This window comes from Buteo buteo, chromosome 6, assembly GCF_964188355.1.
Source record: "Buteo buteo chromosome 6, bButBut1.hap1.1, whole genome shotgun sequence".
In the NCBI taxonomy this organism is placed as follows: domain Eukaryota; kingdom Metazoa; phylum Chordata; class Aves; order Accipitriformes; family Accipitridae; genus Buteo; species Buteo buteo.
The window spans coordinates 31652526-31679758 of record NC_134176.1 but is presented as its reverse complement, the minus strand read 5'-3'; the positions used below and the strand labels follow the sequence as shown (position 1 = coordinate 31679758).

Here is a 27233-nt window from a genome sequence, read left to right as displayed (position 1 = left end):
TCACAAGCTCTGGAGGAAGATACATGATGTAAAGAGCAGACATTTTCTAAGTTAGAAAGGCCATCACCTCCTTTTTCTTGGATTCTCGATGACAAGCCAGATGTTGGAAGCTTCTAGCAAAGTTTCAAGATTTCCTTAAAACATGGAAACACTTATTTGGATTTAAACCTTCTAACTTTGACAGTGCGAGGACCAAGGAAAAGGCCCAACAGTTAGTGTTTTCTGTCTTTCTAGAAATCTTGTTTGATTCTTTTTTTTATTCTGTTTTTACCACAGATCGTTAAAGATCAGCTTTCAACAAAGAAACTACTCATTCAGAAGTCATCTCTGAATTTGATTTAGAAGACTTCCTTGCAACATGAATAAGATTTTGTCTCTGTACATGTGGTCTAGACCATTCCTATGCAAGCAAGACAGCATTTCCAGTAATACAGTGTCTAATATTTATGGTTTTCATGGTTACTATATTACAATCCTAGTTCCTTTTAGTAAACAAACAAATATTATTGTTATGTCTTTACTCTTTTTCTCCATGTATGGAGAAATGGGTGCTGTCAAAGTTTATCTTTTTGTTGTAGAATGATGGTGCCTGAATCCTGATTCTGGAACTGCTTGCTTTACTGTAGCAATCGTTACATAAGTAGTTAAGTATTCATGATAATGGGGTACATATACTAATACTACATTTTGTGAAGAAGAGAAATGATTGCTAATATAGAAAACTAAGGAACAGCAACCATCTTCTAATAGAGAACAATGAGATGTGGAATTTGTTCTGATGTATCTGGGGGTAACTCCTCATAAATATAAAGTCCAGATGACTTGGTTGGATACGTTAGTGGAGAATTTAATCATTTAACAGAATCAAAAGGATCCATCTTCTTATAGGCCATATTGTAGCTTGTTTCTAACCACAATTAGATGATTGCAAAACCTGTGGCTACAGTTGCCTTTTGCACCATGTGCAATTGGGTAGGAAATACTTAGCAAATGCACACAGTTTTATGTTTGATAGCTGGTATTCCTTCCCAAACTTTATCAAAGATTCCAGCTTTAAATGGATTCATGCATGGATTGCCTACTGGTCTACTTGCAGATCATTTAACTTTTACACATTATTAGCACATTATTTCTACTACTGTCACTGGTACAAGGTTTGGATTTGTTTTGCAGTGGTATACAGATTTGTATTTCAATACAACATGCAGTCCTGCAGATTTAAATGATACTGAACTAGTTTTACTGAATTTGTCTATTCCATTAATTTAGAAGTCAAAAGTCCTATTGTAATTTTGTTTTGTTTCAAGGTAAAGATTAATTCAGATTAATAAAAATAACAAACTTATTTTGCACAACAACATCTCAACAAAAAGAAGAATATCCTCAAACCTCCAGTCCGTTAGCATAATTTAAAGACACTTAAATAACAACAGAAAGATTATGATTGGGATTTTAATACTTTATTTGTAACAGTTTTTCTACACTGGCCTGTGAAAACTCATCCCAGGACATATTATTACCCTTGCACTGAACATGTCCATGAATTTTTTTGTGTATTTATGTTGTAGTGCTGCAAACACTATCAGATACTGAATTCATTGATTTTCATGCTAAAAGGCATAGACTGTTAATATTGCTTTAGGCTTCAATTAATCATTTTGTGTTAGTAAAAAGTAAAGGAAATGTAAACACAAATAATGGTAGCTATGAACATATATTTAGGGTAAAGGTAGGTCAACTGGCTCCTACATCCAAGACCACAAATTTGCAGAGCTGAGTCCATAGACAGACAAAAAGTGTGTAACTTTTGCCAACAGTGACTCCTGTTACTCTACTCCAAGGGAATTATCTGTTGATCAAAAGACTGCTGAATGGACCTCAATATTTGCAGTTCTTCATAAGGATAAATGGGACCAATTCTAACATGATAAACAAAACTGAACGGATTTCAGAAAAGTAATTTCTTTCAACCAAGAGTTACAGCATTATCTTCTGTCTAACACTTTTCTTTATGCTATACAAGATAACTTTGTGATCCTATAATTATTTTTACATTCATTATTTTAGAGTGTGTAGAATTTCCCCCCTCTTGCTAAATAATGAATGACCTGTTTTGAACTATACAAGAGTTTTGAAAGGAGAAACTATTCACACATGAAGGAGTTTGGAAAAGCTGTGATTTTCTGCTTGACTTAAAATCAGTTTATGATTCAGTTATAAGAAGGTTAATCAATCTGAACTAAAATGGAAAAGAATATACATAGAAATGCAAAAAGAGATCATTATTGAATAATATATTTATATGCATACAAAGTGATGAGACATTTTCTGTTTGTTCCTATCATGAAACCTCTAATAGTTTTATACTTGTCATCTTTGGTTACCCATAACTGAGGAACACTGCTTTCAAACGAGACCCTGTTTTGCAATATGGCAGCTCCTAAGACATTCTTACACAAAACCGTATGAATTAAATAAGGAATCCTCCCAGCTCTTGACAATAGTGCTTTAAAAGCAAATTTATAGAAATTATTTTAATGCAATAGCAATTAGCAAGCTTGATATAAGAAATAATAAGCTAAAGCAGACAAAACATTTCTCTTTTAAAAAACAAACTTATTTCAAATTTCAGCTTCCATTAAGGTTAGTTCTCCTGTATAAAGGAAATATAATTAGATTTCTTTTTCAAGGAAGAATACAATGTCATGTCTCGAAAAAAATTTCTTTTCTCAGGAGTTCTTTACAAAACACAAAAGTCTAACGAGATATTTACCTGTATTAGTCAAGGCTATACCCATATACCCACAGTGTATGTGCTTGTTAAAGCCTTCCAGTCATTCTAGGCTTAGGGAAATAGTGTCCAAATGTACCATATTTAGCTTCTATCTCAAATTCTCCCGAGCTGTCAATTTAGGTGTTAAAGAGACCATTTGTAAAGCTTGGCTGGGAATTGCCATTATTGACTGGAATGTGTGTTTATCATTACATTCAATGATGAAAGTGGAACATGTAGCATATGAATAAATGTCAGCAGATGTTTCTTTTAAATGGCCTGATTTCAACCTCCTGTTGTTTGTCTTGAATACAAATATTAAAAAAGAGAAAAAGGCAGAATTTTTTATGACATAAGTGCAAGGGTAGTTATATTAAAAAACAACAAAAATAATGATGAAAGTCACAGAAGAACAAGGAAAGTATAATTAATAAGAATTATGTTGACGCTCTCATGCTACTATCTGGTTTGATATTATAAAAGACACAAGAACAGCAGTTCAGTGTGCGCTATATCACCCTGTAGTTACTCCATAAGAAGTAAGGAAGACTCACAGGATCTATTCTCAGCAGCATATAACATGAAGTTCAAGAATTTTTTTGATTTTGTAATATTGTTAGAAAACTTGCTTAAACTCAAAGCACCAAGAAAAAGGGGCTCTCACAGAAAAGACATATCTATGTACATTATTCCTGTTTGCAAAAGCAAATATTCCCCTTAAAATAGTAATAATTCTTTAAGCCCTTGAAAAATTCTCACCAGTTCCAACAGGTAATACTCATCACTGCAAAATTAAAACTTGAATGTGTAAACGTTTCTACAGTGTGTGGAAATGCAAATAAAGGATTTACATAGACCTCCTCTTTTTCTCCCTATTTTTTTTTTTAGAACAGTAAAGTATGATTACTATAAGAAACAGTATACAACTGTCTGCTACCAGAACCATATTCTGCTGCTCTGCCTCACATGGTGGTGTCCCATTGAGCTCCATGGGACTACCCTGAGAGTAAAATAATGCTCAGTGTGAGCAGTGAAGGCAGAATCTGGCAGGAATTAGTATGCAGCACTGTAAACTCAGCAGTATTCCAACTAAATCAATAAAGTGAACAGAGACGAAATCAAATCAGCCTTGTGTTTACTGGAATGTGTTGCATTTTGTATCTATCTAAATTACAATATGCTATCGAGGTGTTGAATATCTGAGGCTCTCTGTCTTTACTAAGAGATGCAGGTGCTCAATGCCATTGCAAATCTCATTTTTAGTAAACAGAATAGCTTTACCATGACTATAGTCCACATTTGGGTGTTATTGGAAATCTACTGTTTTGAGAGGGGATTTAGGAAAAAACCCACCTTCTTTTGATGCAAGTCATTGTTTCAGTATGTCTGTATTAAAGAAAAGATTTCATACCTTGAAGTCTAAAGTACTAAATATATGGTATATTTCTATAAGACTATATCTAATGACTGTAATGGGCGCATATTTTGTAATTAAATACTGAGGACTATCTCCAATTCCTATCTGGAAATATATTATGTATTTACTAAAAGTTTCATGGAAACACATGTGAACTTTGAATTAAGATAGAAAGGCTGGGGTATCCCCCTTGCTATGCATTCTTCTCAGCTGACCTTCATATTGATTATGTCCTTATTACAGCAAGTGGAAAAGAGCATCGCATATCACCTAGACAAGATCATGATTTTTACAAATGTAACTGCACATACAGCTAACTGTTAACAGATGAGTAATATATAACTTTAGTAGTGTATAGGCTACAATCAGATTCTCAATATCTTCACAGTCCAGGGATATGTTCTTTACCCGTTTGTCTGGTAATAGCACTATCAGTCAGTTGCTTATTGGATCTGGTAACAGTAATTTTGGCCAGCTGCTTACTAGAGCTACATTTATTCACTTTTCCTTTTGATAAAAGTTTTAAAAATATGCTTTAAAACATATGCAATATCACAGTTAGGAGGAAAGCCCAGTTTATAAAAGAAAGACAATATAAGAAATAATAGTTCTTAGGCCTATGAGTTTTAAAAAATAATCTCTAAACCACTGAAATCTTATTTTAAATGAGTAAGGAATTATTTAGTGCTGCCAAGTATGAGTGAACTTCTCTACCTCCATCTCATTTTGGTGTAATACACACAAATGGTGATGCACTCAAAACTCACTTTATGGAAATTTATTTCTTCTCTTAAAGCAGTGGACCAGGAACCACAAGGTTACAGCATATATTCAACTGCTATCCTTTCCCAGTGGTGGTGATGAGCTGAGAGTTGACCAAGTAATTGTGTATCAGCATAAAGACAAATACAGTACAGGGATACCTGAGTAAATATAAAAAATAATAACAAATTTTAAGTGAAAAAATAAATATGTTTGATAGTAGTTAAGACTTTGTGCTGTTTTTGGCTGGGGTAGAGTTAATTCTCTTCATAGTAGCTAGTATGGGGCTGTGTTTGGGATTTGTGCCGGAAACAGTGTTGATAACACAGGGATGTTTTCGTTCCTGCTGAGCAGTGCTTACCCAGAGCCGAGGCCTTTTCTGCTCCTCACCCCACCCCACCAGCGAGCAGGCTGGGGGGGCACAAGGAGTTGGGAGGGGACACAGCCGGGACAGCTGACCCCAACAGACCCAAGGGGTATTCCAGACCTTGTGACTTCATGTTCAGTATATAAAGCTGGGGGGAGAAGAAGCAAGGGAGGGATGTTCGGAGTGATGGCGTTTGTCTTCCCAAGTGACCGTTAAGCGTGCTGGAGCCCTGCTTTCCTGGAGATGGCTGAACACCTGCCTGCCCACGGGAAGTGGTGAATGGATTCCTTGTTTTGCTTTGCTTGCGTGTGGCTTTTGCTTTGCCTATTGAACTGTCTTTATCTCAGCCCATGAGTTTTCTCACTTTTACCCTTCTGATTCTCTCCTCCATCCCACCCGAGGGGAGTGAGTGAGTGGCTGCGTGGTGCTTAGTTGCCAGCTGGGGTTAAATCATGACAGACTTACTGAATGAAAGTGTTGCCTAACTTCAACTAACAAGTGAGAAAGCAGAGCAAGAATTGCAATTTAATTATCTTGCTCTCCATTCTGGAATTTAATAAGCAGATCAATAATGTTATCTCTATAATTGCATTCCAAGAATATCATGCTAGTTGTTTTTGCACTTCATACACTACAACATTTCCTCTTAAGATGTTTTCAGAGTGTTTACAGTCATTTCTGTTCTTAGGCCTAGATTCATCAAAACACTGAGCTTATACTTAGCATTATTTCCACAGCATGAGTAGTATATTTATATGTATTTATAATGTTTTCTGGAATAGAATTAGTTATAAACATGCAAAATGATTTGATGAATTTGAAACAAAAACTAAAACCCCAATATAAATTGAGAAAATATGCTGTTTCTTTTGGAGTATCCTCAAATAAGAATAACTTCATATGATTTAAAGTCATGTTATAAAAATATATGGATTGGGATATACTCTCTATGTTTAGAAAATATTTAATTTAAGATTATCTACAGAATTAAATGTAGACTTCTTTCCAGGTTCACCTTTCAAAAATCTATAGGTAGTGCTGACGTTCAACCATCAGAAAGCAAGGAAGGAATCTAAGAGGGAGGCTGCATTTTCCCTATCTGCTTAGATCTTGGCACATTCGCTCTTCAATTGCTCCTCACCCTTCAGATAAGCTTGAAACCAAACTTCAACCTTTCAGCACTATGCCCACTTCACACATTCCTTCACTTCAGCAGTTAACTCTTACCTCCTTGAACCAAATCAAAACACATACACAAAAATCCTTCCACTTCTAAAGAAACAATAACTGTAGGTCAAGGTCACTTCAGAATGACTTAAACTTCTTTTTTCTCTCCTGTAAGTTATTTCACTTCCGCTTTTGCCACAGAGGTTTTGGAAATGTTTATGTGCTTCCTCCCTGCTTACCCCAGTAATATTTTAGACTGATAGATATAATTCTGAAGAATCTAGAGGGCTTTTTCATAGAATATTGGAAGTGACAAGGAATGTCTTGTGGAGTTGCAGAATCTGTGAGAGCAATAGTCTCATGTGACATGTGGTGTGAGAATACACAGAATAAAACATCACCTTTACAGGAGACTTCCTTGTGTTGCACTGATTAGGCGCACTAATTTTTCATTTAAGCAGTCTTCAATATAAACCAACAAAGTTTTTGGATGTTGGGTTGAATATTAATTAACAGCTTGTTATTTGGCACAGTTCCAGGAAATCTCCTCCCTCTGTTACCCTGCCTCTGCCTTGTTGAAGGGGCACTGGCAGAAGAATATTACTCCCATTAAATCTGCTGATTTTCCTATTTCTTCTCACAAGCTACTCCTAGATAGGGGTTAGCATCCTGATTCTTAATTTTCTAGTCCAGCAACAAGTGTTTATATGCATTATTGCAGAAATTGTACATAACTCTCAATTTTTATCCATAATAATAGCTTGAGATTTATTACTTTTGATCTTTGTCCAAATCTTCTTTTATCTCAGACTTGTGCAATCTTCTCCCAAAGAGAAATCTTTCCTATTCTGAGTATGTACAATTGTATTTGTTGTTAAAAAAAATAGTGTCTGATATATTACTTTTTTAATAGTCAAGATGTATATTGTTCTTTTTGCTCTTGGCTTCTGTTTAAAACTGTGGCAGCTTTAAATAGTTACAGTTGAGCTAATGCAAAAAGTCAAAAGTAAAAGATGAGAGGGTTCACTCCTTTTTCTTGTTCACAAATATCAGCTTAGCTTGTGGCTGATACCAGTTGCAGCTGTAATGCATATGATTCTCCTGCTGAGTCTCCCAATCTGTCATAAATTAGCTGGAAGTTGCAAGGAATAAGCAAAAGTCCCCTTTATTCCTACAGGATGCCTATTCTTTAGGGCTGAGACATGATCTAGAACTAGAAAATATCCTCTGAAAGTCTAGGGACAATTGCAAAGAGCAAGTATTGTATGACGTTAAGAAACTGAGCTCAGAGTCCACTGCTAGACTCCCCAGACACGCACAGCCCTGTGACTAAAGTCCTCTCCTAAGGCAATGGAGCCATGGATGACAACCCTTTTCCCAACTAAGTGTTCCAAACATTATGTTAGTGTAGAAAAGGCAGGTAACATTTCGTCCCTTTCAACACGCACTTTAAAAAGATTGAGTCCCCTTAGGAGCCCTGCCTCAGGAGAAACTTCTGTAGTTAGAGGTCACCCAAATAAGTGGAAGCAGACCACCACTTGCAGTGAGGTGCCTACACAGCAGAGAGGTTTGGTTTTCTTTGTCTCTCATTTCTCATTCTGCTTAACTTTCCTTATGGGCTACCTCCAGGCAGTTCCGTGACTGGCGAATGGGAAGTACCAAAGACATGTTTATGTTTTAGTCATGGAAACACCCACACTGTTGCAATAAGCAAGCGGTCTAATTCTTATCCTTACATATGTTAAGTAAGTGAGGTGGACCAAAAGAATGAAGGTCTAGATAAAACAGAAAAAGGGATATAACTGCCCAGCCTCTCTGTAACAGGCAGAACTGAAGTATATCGTAACCCATTTTTGTTCAAGTCTGGTCCGGAGAAGGTGTTTTGGTGTGAATCAGCACGCTTCTGTTCCTGAGTACAATTAACTATATTTTCTATTGCCCCAAGCCACATATTTGTCAATCTCATTCTTTAACTGAATGCATGAATATATCACTCATGGTACCTCTCGAGGTAAAAATGTGATTACCATGCAGTGTCTCCATACAGGCAAACCACACACTGCAGGAATTTTTATGCTACTATGGATTTACAATCATTTTCTTGATTCAGATGACTTGAAATAATAACTTCTCTTCTATGTTTTTTTTAAAATTTCTCCTTATCTACATTGGAGTGTTTTCATCCATCTTGCAAGATACCTGACTTGCTAGATTTTTTTATCCCATTACATTTTTTCTTCTTTTAATATGCATGTTTTACTCCCCTTGAGAATGCACTCATACTGAAGAAAGAATAGACACCTTAATCCTGCTTGGCAAGATTTCCCTTTTAAGCTTTAGTCCCAACCAGGCATGGGTAGTGTTTGTTGACCTTTTGCACCAGACCAATCAGTCTATTGTGGTCTAAAGTAAGACTTCCTTTTCTTGGCAGGCAGCAAGGCAGAGTTTGATGACGAAGCCTTTGAAGTATAGTATCTGAAGCCCCAAGTATAAAAGCTGCTTGAGCACCCATGCCAGTAGCAAATGTTGCTACATTTTTTTCATTGTAGTATAATTTCAAATACTTTGAAAATTTTTAAATGTTTAAAAAGTTCTGTTCTAGAGAAGGATTAATGAGTAAGTCTCCAAGAGCAGTTGTGTATTTCCATTAGACCTGATTCTCTCCAGGCTGAATTCAGCAGTCAAATGTCAGTAACTTCAGTAGCACCAGGATAAAACCCAATGCCATCCTTGTGTCAATATGTGAAGAACAAACTCTTTTTTAAAATCAATTTAACTCCTCAAAGAAACTTAGTAGGAAGAGATCTGGGGTGTTTAAATGCTCTTAATGTTAATAAGACTTGCCCATTGCTTTACACACTGTGCATTAACAGAACAGAGATCTCAGTAGTTTAGGAGACAAAAAGGAATAACTCTTTGTTAGGTCTTTTCTCAATTCACTAATATAAATGCCCGTCTGCCTCTAGGGGCGAGGGGGTGGGAATGAAATGATACTTGAAATTTCAGTATGTTATATTATATAAATTATAAAAATGGTTCCAAATAGTCACCACATTTATAAGTTATATGATGAGAGAGAGAAAAGAAAAATATTAATTTATATCACCACATTTCCTGAAAGAATTTGATAGTTGTCAGTTTGTTCATGCAGCTTAAGTAATTGCATGAGTTATGATCAGCTATTTAAAATAATTTTAGAAAAAAAAAATGGCTTACTACCACGCTTAACAACACAAAGCACTATTAGCCACAGGTATGATCAACAAAATTGAAATTGTAAAGGTAAAGAAAAGACTTGTGTTCCCCATTCAATATGAATTTAATTGGTGTACAAAAATCTTGCAATATCTATTTTAAGGATACATGATCTGGTCTAAATGGACAGCTTACTACGTAAGAATGAGAACAAACCAGTTGTGGGTAACAGGAATCTATAATAGTATTATAGTATGGTTTTGTAATCTTTCATTTTGTCATTTCCCCATTTTGCCTTCTTCTTTTCCCCTCTCTCAAGTCTATCTGCCTCTGATGATGGGTTTACAGTCTAAAATGCTACCACTTCCAATGAAGTACTATTCCATGGATACTTCTTGCTCTTTCATCATTTGGCTTATCTCCATGCCCTAAAAGGGAAGCCTACCAGTAGCTCCAGTTATTCTCCATAAGGGAGGAACTAGACATAAGAGAAGAAGAGAGACTTTAAAAAGTCAAGACAGTACAGAGCCCATGTTCTTATGCTTATAACATGACAACATCGAGAAGGATATTGATTGTGTGATAAGAGCCTCATGGTCTCCTCCCCTGTTGTAAGGAGCTCTGAATGCACTGTTCTAATTACAAAACAGACTCTTGCCAAGGTCATGGATGAGAAAGATGATACCTAGCTTTCCCATGAGCTTGTTCAGTACCTTATTTGAATAATGAGATTTTAGGGTCTTCAGTTAGGTTTCTACCCCATACATTAAGAGAGTAATCTTGTGCAGCTACCAATATATTTTTCAGAGAATAAAGTTCATAAGTTTGCACAAAATGGATACAATATATGCTATGGTAATCAGCACTGTGGTACCCTCAGGTTGTGAATGTTCCATTCCATGTTTTTTGCCCATATGCCGTACGGCATTACATTGGGTCTATACCCACACTGTACCTTGGATGTCCACCTGCCTGTAAAGGGAGAGCTCTTTACGTGATGCTCCTTGCATGAAGACAGAATTACAAAATAAATGAATGGTCATCTTTCCTGAACATCCACACATGCCTTTGAAGTTACATCATGCTCTAATGATAAGACACTTGGTCAGTTAAAGGGAATGGACAGGTTAACGCAAACTTTGAAAAATTCAGACTGGTTTATTAATTCAATTGTTTACTGAACTAGTCCCTGTGGGCTTTTTCCTGTGAAATGGAATTTTTCCCTCTCCTCTTCTTATCTTTGATTCTTGCTCGGTTATTTGATATGCTTTTGTTTTATTTATTTTTTAAAAGATCAGAGCTCATCATTTGCTACTTTATTTCTGCTCTGTTTCTCTTAGCAAACTATTTTTACTGTTCTTCATAGTAATTTTCATTGTCCTATCTCACTTTCCTAGAACCATTGGAAATGGACTGCTTTCCTTTTTTTTGTACCCCTCTGCTCAATAAAAGCAATTGGCTGAGGATGATAATTAGACAATTGCAACAACGCAGACAGCATTAATACATTTGTAAGTATGTAGGATCCAATGCAATATGCAGGACCTAAAGCAACAATAAAGGGAATTTTTCTGCATAGGCCGAGGTTATACCAAATACTGCTTTGGGCTTGTAATGAATTATATCGCACAACACAATGCAGAATGAAAGGACTTGACCTTTATGCCATAAATAGCAGTATGTGACTTTGTGTTTTGCATCAAAACTAGCAGGGTCTGAAGATCTGCTACAAATAGAATGTGCTTTTCCACCTTTTTACATGAAAATGTTAGAATTAAACATTATACCATTATAGGTGCAAAGTTAGTCATGTTCAACTCTGGGATAATGTATAATGGTATTATGCTAGAGATTATTTTAACCCCTTATTTCTATGAACAATCATGAAAAGCCTACCATATTATACCAAATGAATGGCACACAGTGTCTCATTTTTGATGGACAGGAGGACTGGAGAGAGGGAAAAGGAAGTGGAGTTAAACACAGTCTTTCCAGAAACTCATATAGAATACAATTTTCTGGTATTCTGTAAAACGATATTTTGCTATAAACCTTTTCATGTTTATGGCTATAAAGATATGTTTTTCATACAATAACACATTTTGTAATAATAATGAGATCCTCTGATCATTTTCCTCCCTATTATTGGATAGCACTTCCAGCACTATGCAAGCACAGTTGGCTACCCAGGGACCCTGATGCCAAGTTGCGGAGGATATTCTTGTAGCAGTGACAAATAGCTTGCTGGTGGGCTGTGCAGAGTGTTGTTCTGGCAGCAATGAAGTTGTCTATGTGTCTGTCACTTGGTTAGGCTACAGAAAGTCTAGGTGGTTTGATTTTTTTTTTTTCCGCCTTTGGAGAACTTTGTTTTAAACTTGCATGTCTTTCTGGTGAATTAGTTCGTTTGACAGCAAGGTTCTTAGCAGACCCCTTGCAAGTGTTACATGTGAGTACCTATACGATGAAAGAGAGAAAAAATCTTCACAGTGCCATACTTGTTTTCCATACAAACCTACATGCTGCCATTACAGCCACCCACATACCGTTTGACAACTCACTTACGCATCAAGCATCTTAATGAATCAGGACTAAGCAACACAGTGTCCCTGCGTAAAGCCACATATTTTAAATGTTATTCTGACTTTATGCCTTTCCAGTGAAAAATTTGGGTAGACTGTGTGATCTGTAAACAAGAATTCCGGGACAGGTTCTGTTCTACTGCTTATATTTCTCATATTGACAGCATTCTATGCTATTGATTTAATTTTAAAAATACAATTAGTAAAGTCTGCTGATTACAAAAACCCCAACAACTCTTAGTAGATAAATTAACTTGTAGACATATACAGACAATCCCTACAGTGTCTTTTGACTACCTAAGAAAGTATATAATTTAAAGCTTCTAGATAATTTGTGGGTAAAATACAAGCTGGCTGACACTGCTGGCTAAAAAATAAATACTCCTCCTATTTTACATCTGAGTTTATAATTAAGGGTAAATATGAAATTTAAATAAAAAACAAAATAACAAATATATAAGTTATTGTATTTAAAAACAGGAAACAAAGCCATCAATATTTGTATAAAGATGCAGGAACAATTTAAAATTCTTTGGAATGATAACAGATCTATTATATAAAAGCTCTGCTGAATGATGTAAGTCTAGACTAAGTAAAAGGAAGTAAATGCTATTTTCATGAAAGTCAATATACAATGGCAGTGTTTTAAAAGGGCCTAACAGGCTTTTAATCTTATAAAGAAAAAAATGTTTATTTTTGTTCTTTCGGTGTATATAGATGTATTTGCTGATTTGATTATCCATATTGGCAGATCAGGTTAAACGGACTTTGAAACAGTCTTACATTCTTTAGTAGATTATGTCACTGTACTGGTTTTACATTCACAAAAATGTTTCTAATTTTTTTTTTTCAATTCCCAATATAAAAAGAAAAAAAATCCTACTGCTGGTAATTAGAAAAATAATCAAAGAACTCTAAGTATAAGGACTTGGAAGAGATGTTGAAAGGTATTTTAACATTGTAAATTAAGGGTACAGAGAGGAAATTTCAACTAAAAGTGATGTTTGAGTTAGTTTGTTTTCATTGTGACCGGTGATAGTACTTAAGTCAGCCTTCTAGACTACATGGGTATTACTAAACTAAACTCATCAAATTTGCAACTATATCTTTGCCAGAAACATTTTTGAAAGGAGCCGACAGCAGAGATTTTCTAGCTTTCATCACTTAGAAGCACAGAGTGAGACTATTGATCCTAAAATTGCTGGGATTTTCGAAGGAGACTGCTTGTTTGTTCTGTGCTGTTGTCACTGAAGTGGTTAAAACTTTGTTTGTTTGTTTTGGTTCTGAATGGCTCTTAATGGATTAAGCTTTCCAGCTTTCACCAAAGCTGAAACTGTTTATTAAAGTATCAAGACATAAACTAACCTCTGAGAATTTTAACAAACTATATGAGGCCATGCAGTCCTAATGACCTATCCATGTGGATCCTTTTGAAGGCTTTGGTGTGTTTGTTTTTGCAACTCATACCATACCGAATTATTTTAGTTGTTTTGGGGAAAACAAGTCTACATGAAGTTGGACATTATAATAAATTTTTTTCTCACACAGGTTTTATGTAGGTGCTCTAAGTGCTTTATCAAATCATCAACATGTACAGAATATTGCAATGAAATATTTATAGTGTTTTATTGGCACTAAATGTTTTATTATTTATGGTGTTTGCTACAAAAGCGACCAAAAGAAAACCTCAGTGGTAATTAACCCAATAGACAAGCCCTGTTCTAAAAAGTCAGCAATCTAAAAAGCCAGAGTGGATATGGACAGGGATACTCTAGAGCTCTGAAGATTAACTTCAGATATATTTAAGGAGTAGATTAGATTTGTTGTTTTTACAATCAGATTTAAGCAAGTTTTCAACAGAAAAGTTTAAAAGCCTATCTCAGAGTAACACAATAACCTACTGGATATAGAGCTGATGTAGTATATAATTCACAAAATAACTGATTATGGGAGACCAAGCAGAATCCTTTAATTTCCAAATTTTAACAGATCCACATGTTTATTGCGCTACCAAGTATTATTCTCATTTCAACAGCAGGAACAGGTTACCTTGCTGTAAGACCAGATGTTTATTCAAACAGTTAAAAACTCTTCCAAAACTGTTGAGGAAGGGCTTCAACTCCAAAGTTCTCAATAAAAATTAAAGAAATATTAAAATCCAATTACTGTTTTTTTCAGGTGGAGATACCTACCCTCACAAGATATTAGGACACAAGCATTCTGTTCAAAGAGGCTGCCATTAGAGTTCTTCATTACAGGCTTTTGCACAGTACATGATACGTGGAGCCTAAAGAGAGGCAAAAAATAAAAGTGCATAATGGGAAATCTGAATCTCAACATGTGTTGTTATTTTAATGATTTGTATTGCTATCTAGTCCCAGCTAGAGGTAGTCTTACGCCAGGGAACATCCAGATACACAGTATTTGTCAGAAAATTTCAGTATAAGACATTAAAAAGACTGTGCCAAGGTAAGAAGAGATGCATGTGCACGGGAAAAGTTATTTGGTATCAACTACTCAATGAGATTATAATTGTTTTCAAAAAGTACTCTGCCTTGCTTGGTGTATATACTTCTAACACCTTCAGTGAATTATTTTACACTTACATGCCTTTTAATACCACATACACATATGCATAGTATTGAACAAATGATTTCAACTTCCATTTCTCCTTACCTGTTCAGTCATTCCTTAACAACTAGTGTTTTAGAACAGAAATCAATAAATATTATGTACCAATATTTGGAAACTGTATTTTTTTTTTATATGCACATATGTCTCTCAAAAGCTTTGGAATTCTGGAGAAACCCTCAAAAGTCCTGCTATTAAGTAGTGTTAATTGAATTAAAACCCAAAAGTATGGAAGCCTGGCATAAAAAAAGGTGCTTTTGAATGAGACTATATTTCAAGACTCATTGATTTTAGTATAGGCTAATAATGTATTTATGATGTCTCTGTTATTTTAGATAAAATCTCTCACACGTTCATTGGAGAAATAATTATCATTGGAATATTTCAGATCCTAATATTGAGAGATGTTGTTTGAGTAAGTGCAATACATTGAAGTTGCACTTTTTTTTTTTTTTGCTCGTATAGCAGTGCAAGAAGAAAAATGAATTACTCCTCAACATTTTCACTGAGGTAACATTATAGGAAGTCTTGTCCCAAGCTCTTAATAAGAACTTTTGAAACACTAAAAGGCAGTTTTAGGTATTTTGGGGGTTGGATAAATAAGAAAATGATAAATAAGAAATATGAGCAGCATCAGGAATTGCCACTGTTTCTCTGTCTAACTACTATGAAAAGGTCATTTATTACAGATATCCCATTATAAGCACTTCTGTAGGAAAAGTCTGAAACTGATGTAAGCTATATGATCTAGTTTGTGGAAAATACATACACTGAAACCTCCATAAATAATTGCAAGGCTCATGCAGCTTCAGCAGTAAAAACAGGCTCAGCCACTGAGGGCTCTAAAAACCTCATATTCTGTGTGAACCATCACACATGGATGTATGTAACATTGAGTGGGTTGCACTTCCACGATGGCACAAGGAATTGGAGGAAAGTGATTAGGACCTAAAGTTTTGTGAACATTATTCTCAAAACAAACTGTCTGACTCCAGTGAGAAAAAACACAAGTACAGTTACAGGACTGGGCCCATACTGGGATATTATCAGAAAAATAGATTTCAATTACTTCATTTTTTTCCTACTATAGAAAGTTACTCTGGTTTTAAGACCCCTTTGTGTCATTATACTAAGAAAAAAAGTGCAACAACCATTCTAAAAGGTTATAACCTATTTTCCTTCACGTCACTCTAATCTATTATCCAAGAATATAAATGTAAGTTGTTTTATTCATTTTATTTCATTAATCCACAGTAAGGGATGGAAAATACTGTGATAACATTATCAATGACAGTGAGAATGTTTTAAGAATCTATGTATGTTTAAATATCTTTCTCCTTTTTTGCCAGAATTAGTAGTTACAGATTTTTATCTCACTTAAATTCAAAATACTTTGAAAGAAATGTTTATCAGAGAGCAATCATAGGCTAGTAAAAGAGTAGAATGAAGGAGTGAAGAAGGGAGTAGAAGTATGTCTGTAGTTCAGGCAAAATGTTATGAACATTCATTTATCTTTCTCATTTCACAGAATCACAGAACAGTGTAGGTTGGAAGGGACCTCCGGAGGTTGCTTGTCCAACCCTCCTGCAGAAGCAGGGGCACCTAGACCTCATTGCCCAGGCACATGTCCTGATGGCTTTTGAATACTACAAAGATGGAAACCCCACAACCTCTCTGGACAACCTTCATATGAATGTTTTAAAATTTTAAAAATACATTCAATATTTTAAGATTTCCCTTCATATTAATTCACTAGAGGATTTCCTAGCAATTTACACAATGTTGGAGTTGTTACGGTAATTCAATCAGCCCTCAAACTCTATCAGCTTTTTATTTGAGATATGACTCTATTGTGGATGGATTACGACTTTATTGGGAGAGAATTCAATAAATAATTAAGAAGCTTTTAAAGAATTTGGTTTGGATATGTAGTATGTATAGCTTGACTACTTCCTCTAGAATGTGTATTGATACTTAAATCTTTTCATCCTAGGACACACTTTCATAATCAGCTGAGAAAAGAAGCCACCTGACCCCCAGAGTCAACAGAAGCTATGTGTGATTCCCTGGTAGGATCAATATTCTGGGAAACACCACCAGTGTTAGCTGGTATACTGCTAAGAGAACACAGGTGGAGGAAATATGGCTGCAAACAAAGTTGCATTTACCTTTTAGGCTGCAGTTATAGTTAGAGTAAAAATTAAAGACTAAAGAGCATTTTAATGGTACCTAACGTATTACTGGTCATAATAGCCTAAATTCACAACTATGCTGTAGGTAAGGTACCTACTTCTATTAGTACCAAACTGAAGCAGTACCTTTATGTGATAGCAAATTGTCCAGGATATAGGAATACACTCTCTTTAAAATTTACTGTAGTAGTTCTAACTCCTGCTCCCTCTCCTGTACATGGCAGATACATCACAGGGTGAGGAAAATCTAAGTGATGTGCAGGTGCTATTCCTTACATGCACATTCAGTCAATCTGTTTACATATAAGTCTGTGTAAAAGTAATTGTGCCTGTTTTCAAATTTGTGTACTGGCACACGCTATGCTCAAAATTACTGAAGAAGAGCTTGAGAACAATGAGAACTTCCACTGTGATTTAGAAGAAAATCATGACATCCTGCTCTGCATTTTTTGCTACTTAGAAAGTTTCTTACTTTGTGGTAGAGAACTGAATTGGGAGCTCAGAATCCTGATACCTACCAGCTCAATTGTCTTCTGAACTTTTCCACTGTATTAGTGCAAGTGACAGCGAAAGCAAATGTGGATCAGTTCTTCAGCCCCTGTAGCTCACAACTCAAAGTATCACATTAAACTAGTCTTGATCCTGTGCTTTTCTGATCTACATTATAGGTTGATCTGCATCTCCTTGGCATTAGTACCAGGCATGATCTATGTTTGTTTATAATTTCCAGTGCAAAACAACTTTTACTTCATGAAAATCTTATATATTGAGCATTTTGGATGAAGTTGAAATTAGCAGATGCAATAAATGCAAGTTATGTAAGAATATGTAGGAATTCAGATAATACAAAGTTATACCAAGTCATACAAAATCTTAATTTCAAATATTGATGTCAAAGCTGAAAAGTCTTGGGTTTTCAGCATTTATATAAACTTGCAAGGCAAAAGTCTATGATTCCTGAAAACCAAGGGAAGAATTTGATGGTTGAGGTGAGGAGGGCATTGGCTTAATTATGCATACTCCTGGTTTTCTTTTCAGTATTCAAAGTGGAAGCTGTTGCAGTCTCAGGCATATTGAAAGTGAAATGCTTCTTCCCTGTTTGTACAATCTAATAATGCACTCATATTTTGGGGAGGAGGAAAAAAAAAAAGCCAGGAACAGGCCTCTCTTGAAACAGGCTTTCCAGAGTGGCGTATGCGATGAAGTGAGTTGGATTTCAATTTGGTAGGTAAGCAAAGAATCTTTTCTTCAAGGCTGTGTAATGTATTAATGATATCCAGTCAGATATTTGATGGAGTTGTTTCCCTTCTCAGAGAGCTGTCAATGTTCATGTTAGCTATATTCATGTCACCCATTACAACATCTGCCATGCTCACTGGAAAAAAATCCCTTTATATACCACTAAGCTTCGTTTTGTTTAATTTTCCTACCTAACCTATTGCAGTCTATGAGGTAGTGATTTCTTAGCTTGTGAGTCTAAAAGCAGTCACAAGGTCTACTTGGTTTACTGTCCTTGCTTAGCATATTCAAGGATAGGAATATTACTCTGTCAAATAAGATGCATAACAATCTTGATTATACTGTTTTTCATTTTCTGAGATAAATTTAATGTGTTTCTTATTAGGGACACCAGAAATTCCTAAAGAATAACTAGTTTCTTAGATGGTAGAACTTCTGTTTTATTTTGCTAATAGAATGTGTTTCCTATGCTCATGAGACTTGGTTGGGACACACGGGAGAGAGAGACAGACACAATAAAAGTGACAGACCACAATTTCATCAGCATATATGCAGGAAGCCAGTTAATACTGCTTTCCCAATCACCAACACTTCAAATTTTAGCAGACACCATAAGTCCTCAGAAATAAGCAGAAATCAGTGCTGAACCCTGTCCTTTCATCATACAATTTTAATTGCAACACTTTCCTCATGCAGGAAGAGAATATGGTTGAAGCTGTGTAAATCTACATTTTTAGTTCTGGCCATTGACACCTACATGGAGGCAAGATCTCTTCTCACCACCCAGGCACTGGAGGGAGCTGGGCATTCACTTTATCCAACTTCATGATGTTAGCAGACCACTCATGAGGTTCTCACTGTGGTCAGTGGAGAGTGACAGACTCCTTCAGATGGTGTTTCAGGATATAGAAATTAGACTCCTGCTCTGAATCTTCGCTAAAGGACCCACTTCCATTCCCTCCCTCTCTTTATTTCTGCCCAAGTAGCTTAGGAAAAGATGAGAAAAGTATCATTCCCTAAATACTAGAGTAGTGGGTAGTGTAAACCTTCTACGTGAAGTTAATCTATCATCTCCTGGTACCAGTGGTTAAATTATCACTAATTTTTTCCATTAGTAATCCCTATGCCTTATATCTAAAAGATTGTGAAGAAACTGAAAATCCTTACTCAACTGTTTGCCAGGTTAATCCAAAGTAAATACCGTGCAACTCCTAAATAACACCCATAGTCCGGTCAGACCTGCAGTCAACAGAGATGCAATTCTAACATTCTTTAGTCTATATGGTGAGAGCCTGGGGCATCAAGCCTGCTGGTGCAGTTTCAAAAGGCTCTCAGCAGGCAAATAAGAGTGAATTGGCTTCTGGAAGCAATCAGCAAACAGGGAAATAAAAATTAGGAGAAGGGAAACAATTTACTCTTCTCATCCTTCATCTGCTCACACATGTCTTCTGGTTATCAGTAAAGGACTAGCTAATCCAGAAGGCATGTCTTCTCTGTCCCTTCATTGTCCCTGTTCTGATCACAATATACACAACATTTTCTGCTAAGAAGGGATGGGAGGATTGGGTTGTTTACTTAACTACCAGTGGAAGATTGTACATATGACAGAAAGCAAAGCTACACACCAAGATCAGGGGCTAAAGTTCATGATTACATCTTAAAGGACAATTAGACACATTTTTGTCTATGAAGTCAATTAGTGTGACTCTCCACGTACGGGAAGAAATTAATTAAATGGCAAAGCATAGGAAACACCATGAAGAAGCTTTATCTTAGAGTAAAAGGTTCAAAATCAGTGGAGACATACCAGTAACTGTACTTCATGTTGAGACAGTGTTGTCCTGGTACTGAAAGCATAAACTGTAAATTTTGTGAGTTGCAGTTTACTAGTTCAGATCTTCAGTGGAATAAGTGCAGAAATGCATGTGAGGATTTTGTTTGTAGTGCCATCTGATCACGGCAGCAGTTCTTATCTATGCATATATACCTGTTGTTTATTGCTTTGCCAGTTTTCTGAAGAAACTAATAAAAATTAACCTATCAAAGGTACATTTTTATGAACATTACAAAACTAGTGCAATTCATGTATATGTAATCTGTATGTATGCGTACTTTATGTCTCTGGTGCTCACCCTATTTTTTTTTAATGTACTAACCCCAACAGATCAAGCGTAACTTTAATTGTATCACTGTATAAGCATAACTTTAACTATGTAACTATATTTCAATGTATGTCTTCAATCCTTTCAAATGGCTATTCCTCTGTGACTTTGGCCATTGCTACCTCTGGTCTGAGGTTAAAGAGTACATGTAAGCTCATAGTTGCCTTTTAATTTTGTGGCCTTGAGCCTCTGACCCAATGTGGTGTTTGGTGTTCACTAGATTGAGATTAAATGGACCAAGCATTTGTACATAACACTCAGACCCTGACCTTAAATATGTAAAATGAATTGGCTACCAGCTATCATATTGTTATGACCAGATAGTATCTCCTGAGTAGAATGAGCAGCAAAAAAGGTGAACCACATTTTATAAGCGCTCGTGTCCCTAACAGTTTCCTTTTCTATTGCAGGGTTTCCCTTTGTACTTTTATTATTATTATTATTTTTATTCAAATAGGTTATTTTTTTTTACTTTCAATCAATTGCAATAAAATTTGATTACATACACTGGCTCTCAGGAAACAATTATAGGTCACCGTAGGCACCTCAAGTCGTTTGTTCATCATGGAGAAGGATAGTTTAAGGACTTGTTTCTGCCAAGTTCTTTTCATCCCTCTGCCCCCACCCCCGCCCCCATTTTCACCCTCCCCAAGTATTTTCACAGCAAAGTAAAAACACCAGGATATAATATAAAATAAAAATAGAAGTGATATAAGGGTTGCATTTTATAGCTGTATTTGAGTACATTTCAAATGAATGTTTGTTAAACAGGGGGAAAAATCAGACTAGCATTGTCATGATTCTAAGAGAATTAGGTGATGCAGGAACAGGAAGAATCTGAGTAGCTTGCATTTAATTAGCACTTACTGGTACAAAATAAATTAGACAGATTTGTCTTGTTTTATGAGCAAGATCCTGTTTTTCTATTTCGTTTTCTTTGTGCTTTTGGTAAGGACAGATCTGGTTCTTTGGATACTAAATAGGCAACTAATTCAATTGGTGCTTTCTCCTAGGGTCTGCTTGCAAACCAGTGCCAGGCTCACAGGCTCTTTGTGTACTGCCCTCCCTGCATGTGTCTGTGCTCCCCTGGCCAGTCAGTTTTTTTGTCTCTGGTGGTTAATAAGCTTTGAGCCTAGTAGTCAAATGTGGTGGGAACGGGGACAAGACGAGGGTCCTTAGTGAAGGTGTTTGTTGTTAAATAGAACAATTCAGCTGTCTCTTTAGAAAACTTGACAAAAGGAAATGCTCCCTGCTGAAAATTTTCTTAGCCTGTTGCACAAAAGATGAAGTTTGTTTAAGAAATTGCTGCTAAAGAAAGCGTCAACCCATTAAGGTAATTATATGGAACCTGTGCCGTATAACAGCTTAATTGATGTTAATGTTTGTCTAATTGGTGATTGGGAGAGTGCAAAGGACTAAAGGTCTTCATAGCACTTTCAGTCATGGCTCTGAAAGGGGTTCTTCTGGTTTTCACAGTTATAACAATGCCTGCGCGTCTTTCTCAGATTACGCCTTGTTTTCAGCCCCTTACAGCATTCTGCTCCACTACTTAAAGCGTAAAATAAGGGTGAAGAGCCATTGTCTAATGCAGCCTTTTTCAAAGAGTGTTTCTGACAGGGATTGTTCTAGGAATCAGGCAGGAGAGAAGGGAGTGCGAGAGGTGAAAGCCACTATCACCCACTTGTGTCACATCCCCAATGAGCGGCAAGAGCCGCCTAATTGCTGCGTGGTTTTTTTTTAACCTCCAAACGCCCATTCTCTTAAACAAGATCCTTGCACCAGTGCCACATGTTCCTCTGGAATCTATCAAACAAAACAAAACAAAAAAACCACCCCAACCTTGCTGACATTTTAAAAAATTGGCATAAAATGAACTGTTACGGAAACTTCTATAACCCACCGAAAACCTAAAAAAAAAAAGGAGAAATAAAAAAAAAAAGAAAAAGAAAAACACCACAACAAAGAAAAACCCAGGCACTCTACTCCAGAGTATGTGTGCTTCAGATTGCATACGTCAGCATGCACACGATTCTCATATGACATAAAGAGAAAATGATTAAGCAGAGAAACGGTAGGTGTAAACTGCCTATTAAAAGAGAAGGCTTTCGTAACCTGCTTCTCCTACCTTGTTCCTCCAGACAAAATGTCATGTTAACAAGCCAGTGGCAGCCCATGTCATGGAGCTCAAAGGCTTTCTATATGTTGCCTATTCCAATGAAACGAGAAAGTGAGCACGCGGTGAAGTCCTTTCCCTTTGATTTTCTTGTGTTTGCGTACGCACAGACACACACACGCTATAATTTCCTCTCTTCCTATCCCAGAGCTTCAGTCCCAGGCTTCTCCGTTTTAGTATTTTACATTCCTACATTTTAGAAGAGCGCTATTTTTATATTTGTTCCCTTCTTTTTTAAACACTAGCACTCAGAGTATATTCATCCACTGTCTTAATGAGGAAATGACGACTTTTATCAACCTTATTAAACATACACCCAGAAGATATCCATTTTAATAAGAGGCCAATTACTAAGTGTGTCTTCAGTTAGAAGGAACGTAGCTTTTACCTTGTTCTTTGGCTCTCCATGTCTCTAATTAATTGAATCTTGAAATCGTTGGACTTTCAGCTTAAGAGAAGACTGAAGAAGGGAACTTAACAACACTGCCTATTCCTTTATGTCTAGAAAGGACTATATAAAAAAAAAAAAAAACCAAAACAAAAAAAACCCAACACCTGTAATGCTAAAAGACTCAGGCTTTTGTCTGTTTCTAATATTACTTTTCTGCCTAATTGCCATCACTGCCACGTACATTAGGCCCTTTTTCAGCAGGGTTAAAACAGGGCCAGTGATGAATGGAAAACTGATTGTACTGCTGTCAAACTTGAATGTGAGGCTTATTCTGGAGATAGAAGTATGAGGAAAAGGACAGAGAATTGCACTTCATTAAAGCTCTACCAAGCTGATTGGAGTGGAGGAGGTAATTGAGATTTAAAGTGGCATTCCCATCACACTGTCCCTTTTTCAACTTAACAACTGTCATTCAAGCCACATAGGGCAACAATTGGCCAGATTTCCCAGCTCTTCTGAGTAATAAAACAGACACTCACCTTCTGGCTATTCGTTTTACTTACTTTGTTCTAATTTCCAATTCATGTGTCATTAGTGAACGAAGATTGACAAGAAATAGCTTTGACCTCACAGATTTGACCTTCAACCTCAGAGACCCAACTCTAGACTGAACATAGGTTGGAATATGCTAAGAAACACCTTTCCTTTGCACAAGAATGAATGGCAGTTTTTTTTCATCATTGTACCACCCCCTGCTTGCCACTACATTTAGACTATGAGACATGTCAACTGCCTGTCACAATTACAATAGACACAGCAAACCAGAATTTTACCCAAATCCAAGGGGAACTTCCTGAACAAAGAGTAAATTTTACTGCACAGATTTTGGAGACCTCCAATTTGTGCAGGCATAATGAATGCAGCCTACAGACAAATAGGTAGTTGTTAATTATCCCAGCAATTTCTTTTTTTTAATGTGCTAACAACACAGCATGCTAAGCCTTCATATCTTACACTGTTACCTGATGATCTCATCACATTTGAAAAGATGGTAATCTGAAGGAAGGCATTATTATTGCAAGTGTTCATGATAATAAGTTACATCAGAATAGTCCTTATATTTTTTTATCATTTAATAACGTTTGTCAGAATGAAAACAGATTCTACTGCACCTTTCACACTGGACTGAAGTTGTCTACCTATATAGTACTCCTTTTGGAGTAACTTAATCTTTTTATTTCCTTTACGCAATTATCCCAAGGCTTGTGTATACTAATTTAGTGTCATATTACTTATCAGAGCATTTTGTGGATGAATAATAACCACAGGGCAAGACCTATGACCTTAATAAGAACCTTCAACGAATTTTAGAGTAATTTGTGCCTTTTGCATAGGGGTCTTTTAGAGCTCTACTGTTCTGAACAGAAACTTGATGCTAGTAAGTCTATTGTATTTAGAACATTGTTTTTGTTCCTTCATATTTAGTGAATAAATATTTGGATGGTCCTGGTATTAAGCACCAATACACACAATAATTGAATACACCAATTCATTGTTGTCAGGTGTTTAAGAAGTTGATTGTGGGGTTTTTTTTGGTTTTCTTTTTTTTGTTTCATTTTCTAAGATGAAACATTTTGAAAACACAGGCAGGCTTCCTTACTGCATTGACTTCACTTTAATGAGATGTGCAGTCATTTCTCTTTTTCTTTTTCCCCTATGTAATATTCATTCTTCTATGCATAAAGAAAACAACATGGGCAGGTTACTGCATTGACTTCACTCTAATGGGAGACACAGTCATTTTGTTTTCTTCTATAATATTCTTTCTTCTATTATAAAATATATTTGCATAGCTCATTGTGTTGCTCTGTGTTTCTGAATTCCCCATTCATATTGCTGAAGAAAAAAAGAATAAAATGTACTCTATTTTCTAACAGAAGGAGGTATAAACTTTTGTGAAGTCTCACAGTTGTCACCACGTCATTTATAAATACTGTTACAATCCTCTACCTTCCTAAATTTAAATACAATTCAAAGAACTGGCTTCTATTGAAAGGATGCTATTAGCATATAAATACAGCAGAATCATTTTGGAATAGTACACATATCCAGAGTATGACACGGTAAAGAATTTACTCATAATTATAAAACCCATGAACTCTCTTGAGTGTATAGTACTGGTCTTTATTGAAACCATGTTACAATTGTGTGAGAAACACGCTTTTGTGTTGATGAAAATAAATTACTTTACCATCACTCTGCTTTGTTTGTCAACTTAATTATTACACAGTTAAAATATTGCTTTGCATTAGTCAGAACAGAGTATTTTCCTTTTATATAGTTTCCTTTTCCCAGGGGTAAATTTTAATGCCCTGAAAGGTCAACAGAGGTCAGGACTTCTTGACTATATCTCAACAGTGCATTTCTGGTCATCAAAAGAAATAAGCCTCTGACCACTGGTAGCTGCTGTAGGGGTTTCTTTTATCCTGCACCTGTGACAATTACCCTGTGTTAGTGAAGCTAACAGGAGTCAGGTTGTAGGTTAAGGGTCAGGGCACTGTCAAGAGGAAGTTATTCTTCAGTCCACTAAATCTGTTATCATTTTCATCTAATGTGACATCCATCTGTCAATCAGGGAATTTAGGCAATTGTCTTATTCTAAGTGCTGCACTTTATGCCTCGACCAGCTCACATTTTACTGCTTTTCCTATAATTACATTTTTCTACCTCTGAAAACCCATCTGCAAAATAAACAGGGAAAATCTTACTCAATCATTTTGAAGATCCAGGCTTTTTATGCTAAAAGCTGTTTCACTTACAAAATTGAGTGATTTCTCTGCAAAGTTTTATATTCATTTAATTTTCATTGTTATGGCTTTTTAACACGCAGAAAGAGAATAAAGCTCCTGTAACTACATGGATATCAAAATAAGTTTTCATGTAAAACTGCCAAATGCATACCAGTCAAAAGGGGTGTGCCTCATACCTTTTAGATGCTGCACTTCTCTAACACCATGAAAATGGCATGCAATAGTTATGAATGACAAGGGTAAGTTTTTACAATGGACTTTTGAGGAATTAGAAGCTGGCATATAGTTGAATTGACTACAAATGAGCAAAACCTCTGAGTAACTCCATGTATAGCACCAGAGAATGAAGTTCCAAACTCTGTTAACTCTAATTCAGCACTGCTCTTAAAGAAGTGCTTAATTTCCAGCACGTGAACAATGCCAGCTGGTTACGAAAACACTTCCATAAATGGGAAGGCATATAAAACCTAGGTGTAAAGGTAAATGTTCTACTGAATATGGGTGAGATTGCTCATATGCTTCAATTTAGACACACTTTTAATTGCTTTGATGAACAAGAATCTAAATACTTTGCCAAGCACAAAAATCGTGGTGTGGTTATAGGATGCAATTGAGCCAATCTAACAGCTTGTTACCACTGAAAGGGATGGTCCTGTTCCCGCTATTTCCTCCCCCTGCCTTCCCACCCCAGATTAGTTTTCTGCTGGGTTAGCAAATTTAATTGCCTTACCAAGTGGTTAGGCAAGCATGCAAGCCAGTGTAGGGGCAGTGACAAGAGTATGTGGCTGGAGTGAATGTTATTGGCAAGCCATTACATAGATCCAGTCATGTAATTAAACTGTAATTTCTCCTTTCACTTTTGCTGAAATGCCCCATTTTAAAAATTAAACTTAACCAATTTGCAGTTATCAATAAAACTCTCCAGGACCTATGCTGCTATAATTTCCCTGATAGTGAAGGTGGTAGATATGAGATGCTCTTACAAATTCTAGAGCAGAACTTATCTCAGTACAGTGGCAATAATAATAGTAACTGGCTCTTAGTACATTTTATTAGGAGTGCTTGAAAGAAGGCTAGGGTCTTTATTCCTATATTACAAATGGGGAAACTGATGCACTGAAAGGGGAAAAAACCCACCATGGAAAGTCGTTAGCAGAAAGAGAAAAGGACTATAGTATCCTTAAATCCATTCCAAGAGTCTATGCTTTAGGCCATAGTATTCTTCCTATCAGCTTTGTGGGCTTCTCTATATATTATTAACATCAGATGTTTAATTGCTCCAGAGCAAGTTGGGTTCCTTGCAGCACCCACAAATTCTTGCACTCTTCTACTCTCACCAGCATGGTTTCCTGTAGACCATACTCTGTGAGTTTTC

The 27233-nt window shown here is 36.1% G+C and overlaps 1 long non-coding RNA gene across 2 annotated transcripts in view; it reads left to right on the top strand.

The window, feature by feature from the left end:
* LOC142032449 (uncharacterized) overlaps positions 1-14584 on the top strand; it is a 37665-nt gene extending 23081 nt beyond the window's left edge. For both annotated transcript variants that reach the window (XR_012650828.1, XR_012650829.1), the window contains exons 2-3: positions 11079-11192; positions 14439-14584. This is a non-coding gene — a long non-coding RNA (uncharacterized LOC142032449). The remainder of the gene's footprint in view (positions 1-11078; positions 11193-14438) is intronic.
* Positions 14585-27233: the final 12649 nt, after the last annotated feature.